Source organism: Anas platyrhynchos, chromosome 21 (genome assembly GCF_047663525.1).
Source record: "Anas platyrhynchos isolate ZD024472 breed Pekin duck chromosome 21, IASCAAS_PekinDuck_T2T, whole genome shotgun sequence".
Lineage (NCBI taxonomy): Eukaryota > Metazoa > Chordata > Aves > Anseriformes > Anatidae > Anas > Anas platyrhynchos.
The window spans coordinates 11,047,567-11,062,057 of record NC_092607.1 but is presented as its reverse complement, the minus strand read 5'-3'; the positions used below and the strand labels follow the sequence as shown (position 1 = coordinate 11,062,057).

At 36.0% G+C, this 14,491-nt stretch overlaps 1 long non-coding RNA gene across 5 annotated transcripts in view; it reads left to right on the top strand.

Moving 5' to 3' along the window:
* The window catches only part of LOC101798355 (uncharacterized), a 258,592-nt gene that overhangs the window by 202,046 nt on the left and 42,055 nt on the right, over window positions 1-14,491 (top strand). For all 5 annotated transcript variants that reach the window (XR_011804399.1, XR_011804400.1, XR_011804402.1 and 2 more), the window contains 2 exons: window positions 6,909-7,004; window positions 12,671-12,921. This is a non-coding gene — a long non-coding RNA (uncharacterized lncRNA). The remainder of the gene's footprint in view (window positions 1-6,908; window positions 7,005-12,670; window positions 12,922-14,491) is intronic.

Sequence of the window (14,491 nt, the reverse complement as noted above, 5' to 3'; positions counted from 1 at the left end):
GAAACTTGCAAAACGTGCATGTCCTAAAGGTGCCTGACCTCCTGTGGAGGGACACTGTGCTTGGGCTAATTTGTCCAGGACAACTTTATTGGCTATTTTCTTCTTGGTACTTGAGCTACTTCAGCACCAGCTCAGATGTTGCTCCACTGTACTGCTCTGCCGGATGTAGACAAAACTAAATTGTGGTGCTTTTCCAACAGGACCTCTATCCCAACACACCTTTGTTGCCTGCAGTATTTCACAGGAAATGTAAACAGCCTGCCTCTGCCTGGAATTCAGCAATAGCCAAGTTCCTGGCAAAAATATTGACAAAAAACAAAAGCTCCCTGTAGTCACAGAGGGTCTCATACAGCTTAGGTTAGATCTATGGCCTTCCAAACTGCTGCAGGCTGAGAGAATTGTGGAATTTGGCTCAGCTGGGCTGCCTCCTTCCTGCACCAAAATTTCAACACAAACATAAAATGAAAATTTCTTTCTTCAAACATACTTAATTGCTTTCAAGTTTTGGCACTTCTGTTACTATTGAATTTCCAGGGTGTCCCATGGTAATGATTAGAACTAAGCAAATACCTCAAAATATTTTCCATAAAAACTCCCTTGAATAAAACATTGAATAGCCTTCAGCTGTGTTCACACCCCTTTCATATTTGCTTTCTCTGAATATTCCAGTGACTGATATATGGGCAGAAATGTTAACTGAAAAAGCAATTTTTAAGGGAATGTTGCAGAACATTTATGGAAAGCAGATTTTTAAAACCTTAAGTATGGATATAATAACCAAATGCAGTCGAATTGAAGCAAAAATGCCAGGTGATTTGAGTCCACTCAGTGTAAGTAATCCATCTGTGTTCAAAACAGCAAAGATCAGTTACAAATAGGTATTTGTCCACCATGAAAACCAAAAATTAGAAGTAGATAAAACTTAGGAGGTTCTTAATGGCTTTGGAAAAAGCCCCTGAGCAGCTTTTTTGTCCAGCTCCTGTTGACAAAATACCTTAGCATATTTGGTCATAATTCAAAATAAATGTTGGATATAGAATAAAGCTGAAAAAAAATAAAGTAATTCAAAGTTAATTATGAGCAAGAGAAGAGAATGAGCTCATTTGCTTAGTTGTTTACTAGGAATTAGCTGATTGGCTTTACTAATGATACAAGATTCTTGGCTGCTTCTTCAAGATGTCATTGACAAAGAGAAAATTTTTGCAAATTTTTTCATATGGCTCTTCAACAACATTAGTTTTGTTTTGGAAGATGTCACTAAGAACTACATTTAAAAATCTGTAAACATTGTATGTCTAATTTGCATCACTGACTAATATGTACATAAATCAAGTGAGATCACAAACAGATGACCAGTCGTGGCATCCTTGGATGTGTAAGAATATATAGACAACTCACTTTATCAGTTGCATTCAAAAAGGATGAACAGTTTTAAAATATGGTCTTTAAACTCTCTATTTCTCTGTCTCTCTCTCTCTTTTTTTTTTTTTTTTTTTTTTTTTTTTTGGCATTTGAAGCACTTATCCATTCTGTAGCATGTTCCAGAGAGAGATAGCTTTTCTAGTACAGAGAACCTTAGAAAGATCTGCATTATTCCCCTATGAGTGCAAAAATATCTTCATGCAATATCTGAAAAACCTCATTTAAATGCTCTGTGAATACAGCCCTTCCCAAAGGCCAGGATGTATTCATGTATTTTGGATGATCTTCAGCTAGAAAACTGTGCAGCTAATGCACCCATCTTACCACGTAAAAGATTTAAACTAAAAAAAAAAAAAAAAAAAAAAAAAGTAAATGAGAGAGAAACTGAAAAAGCCAGCCTAAAGCCTCTAACCCAGATTCATGTTCTTAAATAAAGATGGTCTGAGTATGTGAGTATGTGCTTATTACCCAATTCCAGCAATGGCTCAGGTTTGTTCTTCAAAAATGAAGAGTCCCAAAGTATTGTCTTAGGGACAGTTACTCTATATTGTACCTTTTAACCATTCTAGTAAAATCATTTTAAAATATCAGAATCTAATGACAATTTCAAGGAGGGAGAGTGCTTTTGTTTTTTTTTTACAGAACAATGAATGGAAGGATTTCTAAGTTATGAATGGCTATTACAGGTGCTTTACCCAAGGACTGGCCAAATTCAAACTGAGACTAGTTATCAGGTTATTAAAGACCAAAGGCTACCAGATCTTAAGTAGGGTGCATAAAAAAACATACTTCAGTTTCCCTTTCCTTTCTTAAAATATAATTTGTTTACCCTACTACCATCATAATCTAAATGAAGTCATGTCTTTCTTTTATTAATAAGACAGCTATTTTCTGAGAGTCTTAAATTTTCTAAATTTTCTTACCACAAACACTGTTCATTTCTTATCCTAAGACTGATAACAGGGTTTCTATAAAAATGAACATTCATGATCAAAGAGCAACTCTGTATCATAAACAAATTACAACAACTGGGCACGCTTTGAAATAGCTTAACTTAATTAAGCTCAAACACTTTCACAAAAGCTTAAAAAAAAAAAAAAAAAAATTGTAATTGGAGCTCCATTCAGGTTCAGCTGACTTCATATTTTAAGTTTGGGGTTGTTTGATTTTTTTTTTCCTTTTAGAGCTTTGCATAAGCAAAACATTTTGACAGTGTTGCCTTCCTGGGAAGAATGTTTTTGATGGTGAAAATTCAAATTTCCAAATGAAATGCCATTCTAATTGCTCACTTCTACAGTCCTTTTAATTCACATGAAGTGTGCATGCCAAACACAGGTCTAACAGCATGTGACTATTTCACAACCGTGCATATCCAGTACTCATGTGCAAACCAGTAAGTGTAATGGAGTTCATGCCCATTGTGTGCTGGAACATCAGTAACTCTGTGTGCATATCCGAAATGCATTTTTCTCACCAAACCCATTTAAAAAATAAGAGTTTGGTTTTGAGGATTAAAATGGAATCCCTATGGCATCATCTAATGCCACTGCCTTAAACTGTTTTGTCTTAAGCATGTTCAAGGGTAGCACATGTTACTCCAGCCACAGTATGCTTTCATCATTTTTGGTGCATGTTGTTGGTTCATTCATTCATTAACATTTAAGCTGAGATAATCAGACAATCAGATTTTGGAATCTAATTTATAATCTCACTTTTTATTGCCATTTTTAAAATGTTGCATAAAACTTTAGTTTATAGGTTATAAAACACGAAGTTACCAGGATTGATCACCTCCTTAAGTCTGATTCTAGGCCAATATATGACAATATTTACAATTAAACTTTTATTGGTTTTTAATGTCATAATGAAAATAATTTTCTATTTGCATGGCTGTAGAATTTTTTGAATGCTCTTCTTTTTTTTTTTTTCTATGTCTGTTCTGCACTCAGATACTGAAATACAAGCTGTGATTAGTGTGTGGATAAATGTCTGTATTTCTATCAGGAATACTCATGGAAAAAGAATTTCAAATTCATTCTTATAATCTACTCCTGGTATTCCTGCATAACCTTTAACACAAACTTATATTGTTTGCATATCCATGCTTGTAAAAGTTTACTATACCAGTGATTACAGAAGGCCTTCATTGGAATAAATTTATGTATTCATTTTAACAGATATTTGTATTCTTAAATGCACAGTTCCTCCCTATTTATTATTTCTTTTCCATTTCATGAGAAGAAAATCCACAGTGAAATTTATTTTAATAATTGGAAAGTATTAGAAGTGCTATGCCAAATTACCTGTAATTATATAACCTTCTGATTCTGACTGTGTTTAACAGATTAAATGTTCTGTCTTTACAACTTTCAAGGTTAAGTGCTCATAATGGGACATGCTGGTGAGTAGGTCATATAATCCACAGCAAGTGGTACTCAGGAAACCAAATGGAAGATAGTTATTAAAATCTATAACATACAACTTTAATCTAGCACTCAAATTATAAGGGAACCACTTGGAAAGAGCTAAAGGCTATTTGCAGGTTCAATATATTCATTTTGCTCTCAACAGTGATCAAAGTTTGGAACTTCACATGTCTTGGACTGGTGTAAGAGCTAATTTGGAAGAGCTGCAAAAATTCTACTGTTATATCCCCAAGCTACAGTGGTTTCGTAATTGGAGTCTCCTACCTGTGAATGAGCAGCTGCTTGCATTACATAGCTCTCAGTAGCTTTACACCATTGTATTTGTAAGGGTTAAAAGTCAGTGAAGTGAGTCTGAACACTAAGACAAATTACACTTCTATTTTTTACACACCGTTTTCTAACTGAAATAGTTCTTTTTTAATTGTTGAATATTACTTTAAATTGAGATGCAAGATTTAAAGTCTATTTGCAGGGATGTTTCAGTCACTGTCAAGATCTTCAGATAAGTTTCTGTCTGCCTTTGTTCCACATATTTTACTTCTTTATCTTTAATTTTCGTTAGTTTACTGATATTTTCTTTTCCTAATCTACCCTGAAAGCCATGTGAAGTCTATAATTCAGGTCCAAAGCCTCCTTAGCCTTGGGGTAGCACATTAAAAAAGAGGATGGTTTTCTTTTTTCCAAAAAGGCCAACCTTGTGTAACTATTATACTGAAATAAGTACATTGAAAGCCCTCTATCAAAACAACCACACCATTTTTGCATTGCTGTTTTTCCTCGGTTGGTCCTTGAAATGACCTTGGTTTAATTACCTGCATCTCAATGAGTGAATCTACATAGAAAGTGAAGGTTAATTAATGAAGGATCGTTTCTGACTTTAAACCCATCAGGCAGTGGCTGACAAGCAAGTCTGGTCCATGCAGTATTATCCTATATCTCATTAGAAATGGTCAGATTGATGTGCTAGCCCTGGTCTAGAAAAAGGAACAGGACAGTTTGTTAATGAAGAGAAGTGATGGTACTCTTGCAAAAAATTTGAAAGCCTGTATAAGAGTCCATAATTACCAGTGTTGTTGCGATTCAACTTCTTTAACTAGCTCTTTAATTTCAAAAGAATTTAATTTACTCCTTTTAAACTTACCAAAGTTTAAAGTCTGCCACTTCGGCCAAAACTAACCACAGAATTAGATCCTCTGTCATACATTAGTGTAGCTGTCACAAAATCTAGTCAGGTTGCATCGCTTTACCATTGGTGGCTACAAGTATTCATACCTTTGGCCTGTGCTTCTAGACCTCTCCTTGCCAAGGAGTGAACAGCTATATTTTAGAGCTGGCTGCAGCTCTGTTAGCATTTCTCATGGTGTCCAGCAACATATTCACAGCCATGGCTGACCCAGCCTTCCCATTAGGATGGACCTTCACATATACTCAAGAAAGCTATTTTACAGCTCTATAAAGGCATGAGGAGAAAAGTAATGAAGTAAACTGAGGAGGGTCTTGCTGTCATGCTGTCATTCCTGTAGGTAAATCCATTAAGTTAAATAATGGTTACTGTCAGCTACAGCACATTGAGCAATGTGCCACAGTCCAGGCCTCCTAATCCACTACTTCTCTTGTATCCAGTAAAGCAAACTGTATTACAGTGAAAACTCTTTGTTCATTAAAGGTTTTAGGGTTTTTCCTCCAAAACCAAAAAGTAGGTTATTGTGAAGATTACATTGAGACGAATCTTGGAGTTACACCAAGTCTTGAACAGCGCGATGCTTATAGTGGGGCAGCCAGTGGGAGCTCTCCTAGCAAGGGCTGAGCTTCGAACAGGGTGTTCATCTGTTAGCTCACATGGCCCTAGCCCACATCCTGCAAATATTTGTTTATTAAACTGTGAATTTTTTTCCACAGAGAAATGTAAAGCCTGACAGATATTCTGCAGTAAATCATAAGTCACAGCAAATATCTTGATTAGATAAGTTATTGTCTTAGTTGGGCTGACTGTTTTTCATTTGTTAAATAATCTGTTGGATGACAACGTACTGATAATCTTCATGGAGTAAAATACCCACAAAGAATATCAGTGGCCAAAACAAAAATCCAAAAAATATGGCTTGTAAGAAGACGGTTTCTCAAAATAAGCAGCTTAAACCAAAGTCCAGAAGTTTTACTGAGAGCCCTAAAAGCCCTCTGTACTTAGGCTCGTAAAGAGACAGACATACACCACACATAAATTTTTTATTTCCAATCACTCGTGCTGTCAGTATAAACTAGCATGTTCGTCATTTTAGAAAAACACTTGCAGTTTGTTTATTTTGAGGACCATGGTGGGGAATGTATTTTTAAGACGATAAACACAGTGTCTTACATCTGGCTGTAGCTTAGTATGATAGAGGTAACTTGGTCATATGTCACAGGGACCTTTTCAAAACATAAAGTGAGACTCAGTTTACACAGAAGGTCTTTTAATAGACATTTGCAGAGAGATGAATTACACCTGCAGTGATTAATTGCACTCTTAATAACACATTGGATTGCAGAGCTCAAACCAGAACCTACTCAGACAAAGGATCTTACTTTTAAAAGGCTTTTGACTGGGTTTACAATACCCCACTAGAATAAAGAGCAGGAAGATTTCTAGGTGCTGTACTCAGATCAAAGGGATCCAGCTTCATCTATGAAACCATCTTTGGGCATCTTGTGGTGCAAAGCAATGATGTTCTCCAAATGAGATCACAAGTTTTCCTTTTAACCTGGGAGTCAGACTGTGTCCATACCCACCTGCTGTGTGCTGTGTGGACACTAGGCAAGTGTTTGCCAATTTTTGCTTCAGTGATAGTTTTCCAAATCCAAAAGTGGTCAGAAATGCAAACACTTCTTATGTTAGTGAACAAAGAATATATCAACATCAAAGGTTTATTTGCATGCATGTTTTGATTACATTTGAACTTGCAAACATTACAGATTGTGGCTGCCTTGCAGTTTGAGCGGAAAACATTGTTTCTTTGCTTTAGACCACACATTGTTCTTCAGCACTTTGTAACTCCTGTTTTTACAATCTTCCTTTCTCAGCCTTAACCAGTGATTAAGAAATAATGATGTTAACGAAACAAGTCTGAAAATTTTCATCTTTTTCATCATCTCCTTTGAAGGTTTACATAAAAGAAGGTAGGACTGAGCTTAGATATAAAACTTTTCTTTAATATGCTGCATAAAACCATTTTTCTGAAAAGATTTAAATGCTAAATTACTCCCACCTTTTCTTAAGTAGAAAATGTCTTGTGAGATCATGCTTCTCTCTTTTCTATAAAACATGATTTTTCTATATGCAGAAATATTAGGAATTGTTTCTGTTTTGGGTAAGTGCCAGAATTTAACTCCTCACACTTTTATGTTTTCAAGTACTGAAAGAAAAATGATAATAAAATAAAAAAAAAAAAAGTTTTCTGTGACTGAAACAGAGCTCATTTACCTTTGTAATTTTCTATTAATTTACTACTAGGATTCATTTTGCATTTAATTCAGTCCTCTAATGGCTTAAAACTGTGTCTTTGGTCTTTACACATTTGTGGTCTCAGTCGTGTCAAGCTTTTTCATCTACTTTATGTTCATTTATTTTAACTTTTAGTGGTCTTCTAGCCAATTCTTTATCCTTTTTATTACAAGAGCATGAAATTTTATAATGCCCTAGAGCTTTGTTAGTCAGCTGCTACAAGGTTCTTAACCTTAGTTAATTTATTCTTTCACTTTTGACTTTCAGATATGGAGCATGCTTTAATATTTTGGTTTTGAATATGAAAGCAACTTTTATTAAGTAGGTTTACTGCATTAATAGATCTTTATTTCATTTTATAGTAGTGTTTAGCCATACAATATATCATTTTACATAATGATTTATAATTTTGGGCAATATAATTTAAACTTTTCTATATTAAAATGTTGCTAATATAAAAATCATAAGAGCATTATGTATTTTTTCTAAAATAAATCCTTATAAACAAGCATAAATATATTCTTTTTCATTGTAAATCCAGATTTTTGTTGTTATTGTTTATATTAGCAAATCCTAAGCAATGGCAGTTTGCTTATGTGCAAAAAAAAATAAAAATAAAAAACGGGAAATACCACTAAAATTGTTATCTGCTTTAATTTTACATGATTATTCTTAACATATCTTGTAGCCCCATCCTATGACATAATGCTGGCTGCTCTTGCGATTTGGGTAGTCCCACGAGGATTCATTAAATCCCTACAGCCACATTATTATCCAAGAGTTTCATATTTTTATCTTTCAGGAGTAATTATTAGCATTCCCAGCCTTAGAGCAAAGCTTAGAAATATAAATGTTCACTTCCAACTTGAAAAGACTAATCAAAAACAAAATATTAAAAGAAAAAAAAAAAGTATTAATTTATATTTTTAATTCTCCCTATTTTAAAGCAGATCTTCAAATTCTGTGTATCTTACATTATACTTGGAGTGGGACCACTGTAATAAATATCAGTATCAAACCCAGCAGGAGGAATTCTGAATTCAGTTGGGAACTAAATTTAGACCTAATTTGAAATCCGGTGAAATGAAGGCAAAGACTCCATTCTGTTACAGACTTTGGGTTCTGACTTAGGCTGTAGGGCCTGACTTAATGACCAGTCTGGAAAGATTTTGCTGTGAAATTCAACCTGCCTGGACAAAAGCCAGCTTCTCCTCAAGCCCCATACACCATTTTTAAATAGTATCAATTCTGCTGTACATGCCATTGTGTCAGCCTGTGCAGCTTCTATCTGTGGGTTACTAACAGGGTTTGGAGATCTGGACAGGAGAAAAATAAAGCTGGACAGGAAAAAATAAAGCTAAAGAGCAGAAGATGAAGGTGATACTAATGAAATATAAGATATTGTTTTACCCAAGTTACCCAACATGTACAAGCTGGAGACTGCTAAATTGAGGCAGAGAGACAGGCTCCCTACTCACCAGAGGTGAACACACTCCTAGGTATGCCTGAAAGTGCAGGACAAGAGTTGCTTTGCTCCATGGATCCCATTAAACCAGAGCCAGCAAGTATGGAAACGGCTGGTGGGACCAAGCCTGGAGTGACGTGAGAGAATTGAGGTGTTCAAAATGGGGAAAATGAGCAAGGTCTTGAAGTTCAGTGTTTGGCTTTTTTTACTTTGCTTTTGGGACAGGATATAGCAAGAGGCTAAAATATCAATTTTATGTGCTCCTAAGAAACATGCACATATCCTGCCCCAAATGTTTAAGCAGGAGGAGCTTTTAGCATTGCAGAGAGCATTACCACTACACTGCTTTTTGCTTTGATGAAAGAGAGCTGATGCAAAGGTGAGACCATTTTAGGAAATTAACAGCAAAGAGGAAAAAAGTTCTCCTAACATGCACTGGCTAGACCTACGATAAACAAAGGTGTCTGTATTTTTACGTTTTTATACCCTTTGTCTTATACAAATCTGCATTAATCTGTAATTTTAATAAAAATGCATTTTCATTTCAAAACAGATAAGAGTGCTTCCTATAATTCTTGTTCTCAATGTGGTATAGTTGTTATTCCACCTACATTATTTACTTGTGTGTTAAGTATCAAACTGACTCCAATGCCTTGGAGTTTCATTTCTGTTCTACCGGGAGCTAACATTTAATGTGATTTTATATATATATAATATATATATATATACGAACACTTCTTTGTCAGGTAGAAGCTTTTAGTCATCCTGACATGAGGCTTTCATACAGCAAAAATATTACTAATACTATTTTGCCTCTAAAGTGCATTTGTTATCAATATGCACTTAAACTAGTGATCAAGAGTTGGTGGGAGAGACACCTGCTCTGCATTTCTTATCTTTTTAATACCTTAGGGATACATCACTTAATAATTTAGTGCTAAACCATTTAGCATTTTAGCCCATCATCTCTTATATTACACATAGGATTTCAGTAATGTCTGATAAAATTATGTGTTAGCTGCCTTATGTGTGTGTAAAACTTAATAAGTCTTCTTCCCCCCCTCAAGTTTAATAACTGATTTCTTACATTTATGGATGTGAAATTTTATTGCTCATGGATATAGTTTGAACCTAAATCTTCATATCTTATAAATTGATTTTTAGTTTCCTTTTTGACCTTATGAATTTCAATCAGACATTGACCTCTTGTTGCTCATGAATCTGACTGATTTAATGCCATATAACAATAATACTGTAGAAAAGCATTATCATAAGAGCCCACAGGGTTTGCTGAAACCCATAACTAGATTTTGGAGGCCTCTAGCAATAATAATTCTTGACCCAAGACTATTCTCTAATGCCTTCATCCGTTACTGTTCTGGACTGGCCAATCCTTGTTTTAGTACATTCAAGGAAAGTAGTGGAGACTCCCAGGAGAATAGGAGCTAAAACTGTATGGAGAAGATAATGCTGAATATACTCCAGTAACATGAAGCTTAGGAAAGACCAATTCTGCCTGAGATCTGTCACGTTTTGAAAAGAGAGGGAAAGACTATTTAAAAGGAATCTTTTGTGGCAAAAAAAAAAAAAATTAGTATTTACTTAGTGTTTAATATTTTTCAAAAAAAAATAAAAATTTAATACTAATTGTCTTACTGGAATGTATTGTTAATCTTCAGTCTATCATTATGGCTGCAACCTAAATAGAGGACTTGAATGATTACTGCTTTGTTTGCTTGGCTGTGCTAATTTAATTTAATTTAATTTAATTGCTTATATGCTTTGGTTTACTGAATAACTGGATGTTGATGTTCATTATTCCTTATTTAGAATCTTAAAGGGAAAACAAAAGTGTGAAGGACATGGGACTGTGGCATTATTTTGTGAATGCTGAGTGTGACTGACTTTGGTCATGGATGTTTATCACTATATTTACTCTGTGTGTACATATATATGTATATGTGAGTTTCATTTATTAATTGATTGTTAGGAAATAAGCAGGGAGTCAGCACCAAAAATCTAGATAAAACTACTTCTGGTAAACAGGGCAGGGGGTTAAGCAACAGCGCATGAGCTATGAGCTGTGAAATACTCCTTGCAGGCTCCAGCCAAAATTATACAGGTGTTTCAGCATGACAGGGGGCAAACAGATCAAAAGGGCTATAATCAGTTAAAAACTCCTTCTGTTCTAAGGTGATGGCCAGTTTATCAGGGATTTATTTATGAGGAGCAAACTGACAAAGTCACTGTCTTGGAGGGCTAGAGGATAACAGGTCTCAGTACCCAGCATTAGGTAAAACTTAGGTAAGAGAGAGAACGCTCACATTAAACCTTTTCTTTTATGTTTTCTTTATGTTTTGTTATATCTTTAAGTTTAATTGCAATTTCCATGACTTTATGATAAATGTCTGGTTGCTGTAGTATTTACTGATCTGAGTGCCTGCAAGAAGTTGAAGATAGACAACTGAATTGGGCTGCTTGCATAATATGTTTAAGGCCCCGCTGGTGTAGCCAAGACCTAATGCAGCAGAAAAGTCTTAGGTCCTGCTACAGAGAAAGGCAGAACGTGCACTCTAACTTGAAAATATGTATCGCTCTTCATTTTGGTTGTAGACTAAGATCCAGAATTCATGTAGCTTATGAAAGCCTAGAATTGTCTGATCGCTTTATGATGATCTGTGAAAAAAATCTCCAACCACAGTGTTTCATGCAGGATATGTGCTGACCTGGTCCCATCTATGTTATTTATGTTTTATTTTACTCAAGCATATACATGTGGAGGTACTCTTGTATTACAGCTATCAGCTGTTGTTTCATGTAGGAAGATGAGAAATGGGAGGTGGTCCTGTATATCTCATTAAGCCTAGCACATCCTCGATGCTTTGTATTTAAAAATTAATTAAAAGTGAAGACCTCTTCATGGCAGTCCAAAAACACACTGGCACAGAGCCATGTCTGTTCATCTGTCTCTAGAGAACTAATCTTTGCATACTGATGGCACAGGACTTTGTTGACGCATCTTATCTCGTTCGTATAACTGTCTGACCAACTTCCCAAAGCTTGCAATGCAGACTTTAAGGTTAAAACTTGCCTTCCCACAGTGTTATTGAAGCTGCTAGGGCTTTATCCAGTCATCATTTATACGATGTAAGGTATCAAATGAAGGTTGAAACTAGTATTAAATAAAGGATGCCAAGTGTTCTTTGAGAACCAAAAGTTAGACTAGATGTAATCCAGCAGTGAAATCAGACTAGCAGACTTCAGATACTTTTTTCTTTTTTTTTTAATATAAACAGCACAATGCCACCTCTTCATGGACTGGGCAGTGAGTATTTTAAAAGATAAATTTGTGTCTGATATACTAATATTAAAAGGTTTCCAGATTAAACATATAATAAAGTAGGTAAGTAGTTTGAAGTACAAGTATACAAGTGGAGCTATATGCTACTGCTACCCTGTTTAGGATGCTAGAGTCAAAACCCAGCCAAGCCATTCTGTTCTCTTATAAACTAATTAAATTATTTATTGTCATATAAAGTTAACAGTTTTCTGTATTTATTCCAGCTTGTGTTGATTTCTGATATGAACAAGGCTCTTTGGTCTTTGCATTTTTATCTAATTCTCTCAACATTGGCAATAATTTTGCTGTTTCAAAAACTGATCTTATTCACCTGCTGCTAAAAACACATGTCATGTTGAATTACATACCCTGCACAGATATTGTTGCAATTAGCAATTACAAAATATCACAAGAGAAGTGTACAAAGGCTTGGAATCCAAATTTGTAACTGTATGTAATCATGTCCTAATTTGCTTAAGCATGTGCCAAGTAGTCCTGTTCATTTGTACATGCTGTTTATTGATCTGTGTTCACAGATGCGGTAATTTTACGTGGAAATCTGGAGCAGTGTGATGCAATCGTAAAACCAGAATTCTGTATTATGTCTCCGGTGCCCAGCATTTCTGGTCGACTGCCACCCAGCCCGCCAGAAACGCAGGGCCTAGGGACCTGGCATGAACCATCTGAATTCAGTGTGTGTGTTTTCTCCAGCAGAAGATTAATGAAGATACTTTTCTGAAGATGCTGAGTTTGAGTCACCTCCTATTCATGGTGAAGTATCTCCAAGGTAAGATTCAACTGATGTTGGAGGTACAAGTTAGCTTCCCTCCTCCTTACCATATCTCCAGTAGCATTCCCAGGTGTGATAGATGTCCCCTTTCACATGGCAAGAAAGCAGCTGTGGAACCATGTAACTGCCTTCAGGATGTAGCCAGAAGAAATGCAATTTGAAATTAACCCAATGTAGGAATAAATGTCTTTTAGTGAGGCTTCCTGGACTCACCAGAGACCATCTACCACAGAGGTGTCTAGCTTCTCTGTTGGTGTAGCTGCGGGAGGGTCACACAAGGGCAATATCCCAGCATCCTGCTTTGGTAGTGGGAAATGGAGAGCTGTGCAGATGGAGACTCTGCAGGAAATGCTGGTCCGAGTGAGGATGGATATAGGCTCAGGGAAATTGCCATGTTTGAAAATTAGTCCAGAGCGTGAGGACTTTTTTTTCTCCTCAGTATATGTAGTGCACACAGAAATTACCCAAATAGTGGTGTCTATATATGTGTATAATAATTATTTTATTTATTATTATTATTAAGAAAAAAACAGAGGGAAGGGAAGGCTTCCCTCTGTTTTTTCTTAATAATAATAATTTCTTAGTAATAATAATGGAATAATAATTTCTTAATTTCTTAAAGGAAATAATAATTTCTTAATAATAAGAAGGGAAGGGAAGGGAAGGGAAGGGAAGGGAAGGGAAGGGAAGGGAAGGGAAGGGAAGGGAAGGGAAGGGAAGGGAAGGGAAGGGAAGGGAAGGGAAGGGAAGGGAAGGGAAGGGAAGGGAAGGGAAGGGAAGGGAAGGGAAGGGAAGGGAAGGGAAGGGAAGGGAAGGGAAGGGAAGGGAAGGGAAGGGAAGGGAAGGGAAGGGAAGGGAAGGGAAGGGAAGGGAAGGGAAGGGAAGGGAAGGGAAGGGAAGGGAAGGGAAGGGAAGGGAAGGGAAGGGAAGGGAAGGGAAGGGAAGGGAAGGGAAGGGAAGGGAAGGAGATTTGCAATGCTTTCTTGCTGCTGTTCCCAGCCAGTGTCTTGATACAATACTGAACAGTCAGTTACTGGGGATTATCAGATATTTCTTCTTTTTTGGTTCTCTAGCAAGTAGAATCTATTTTGATTTCTTGGTGTCCTTTCTAGTTATGCTGTATTACTCATAACTGCAGCGCAGTGGTAGCTGCCAATACAAATTTAGTCTTTTCTGTTTATTCCGTACTGTCCTGTCAAAGCAGATAAGTCTGCTTTGCATTAGAGCTCAAAAATTTAATTGTGGGAAAATGATGAGTCACTCCAGCTAAGGTAAACCAATGTCTGTGTCAGAGGACATTCTTTTGATGTATAAAGCAATGATATGGTATTAGGGCATGAGCCAAAATCACTAATTCTCACATAGAGGTGTCATTTAAATTTCCCTGGGACAATGAGGCTTTTTGAACCAGATATAAGATTGATTTGGGGTCAAACTGGAAAAAGAGAAAACCACAAGAGGGAATTTTCCAAGCTTAAATAACAATTCAAGCCACCTACTTCTGAACATCTAATGAAATGCTCTCGAGAGACTTATTTTCCTTCATATTGCCATGAGATTTGGAGAT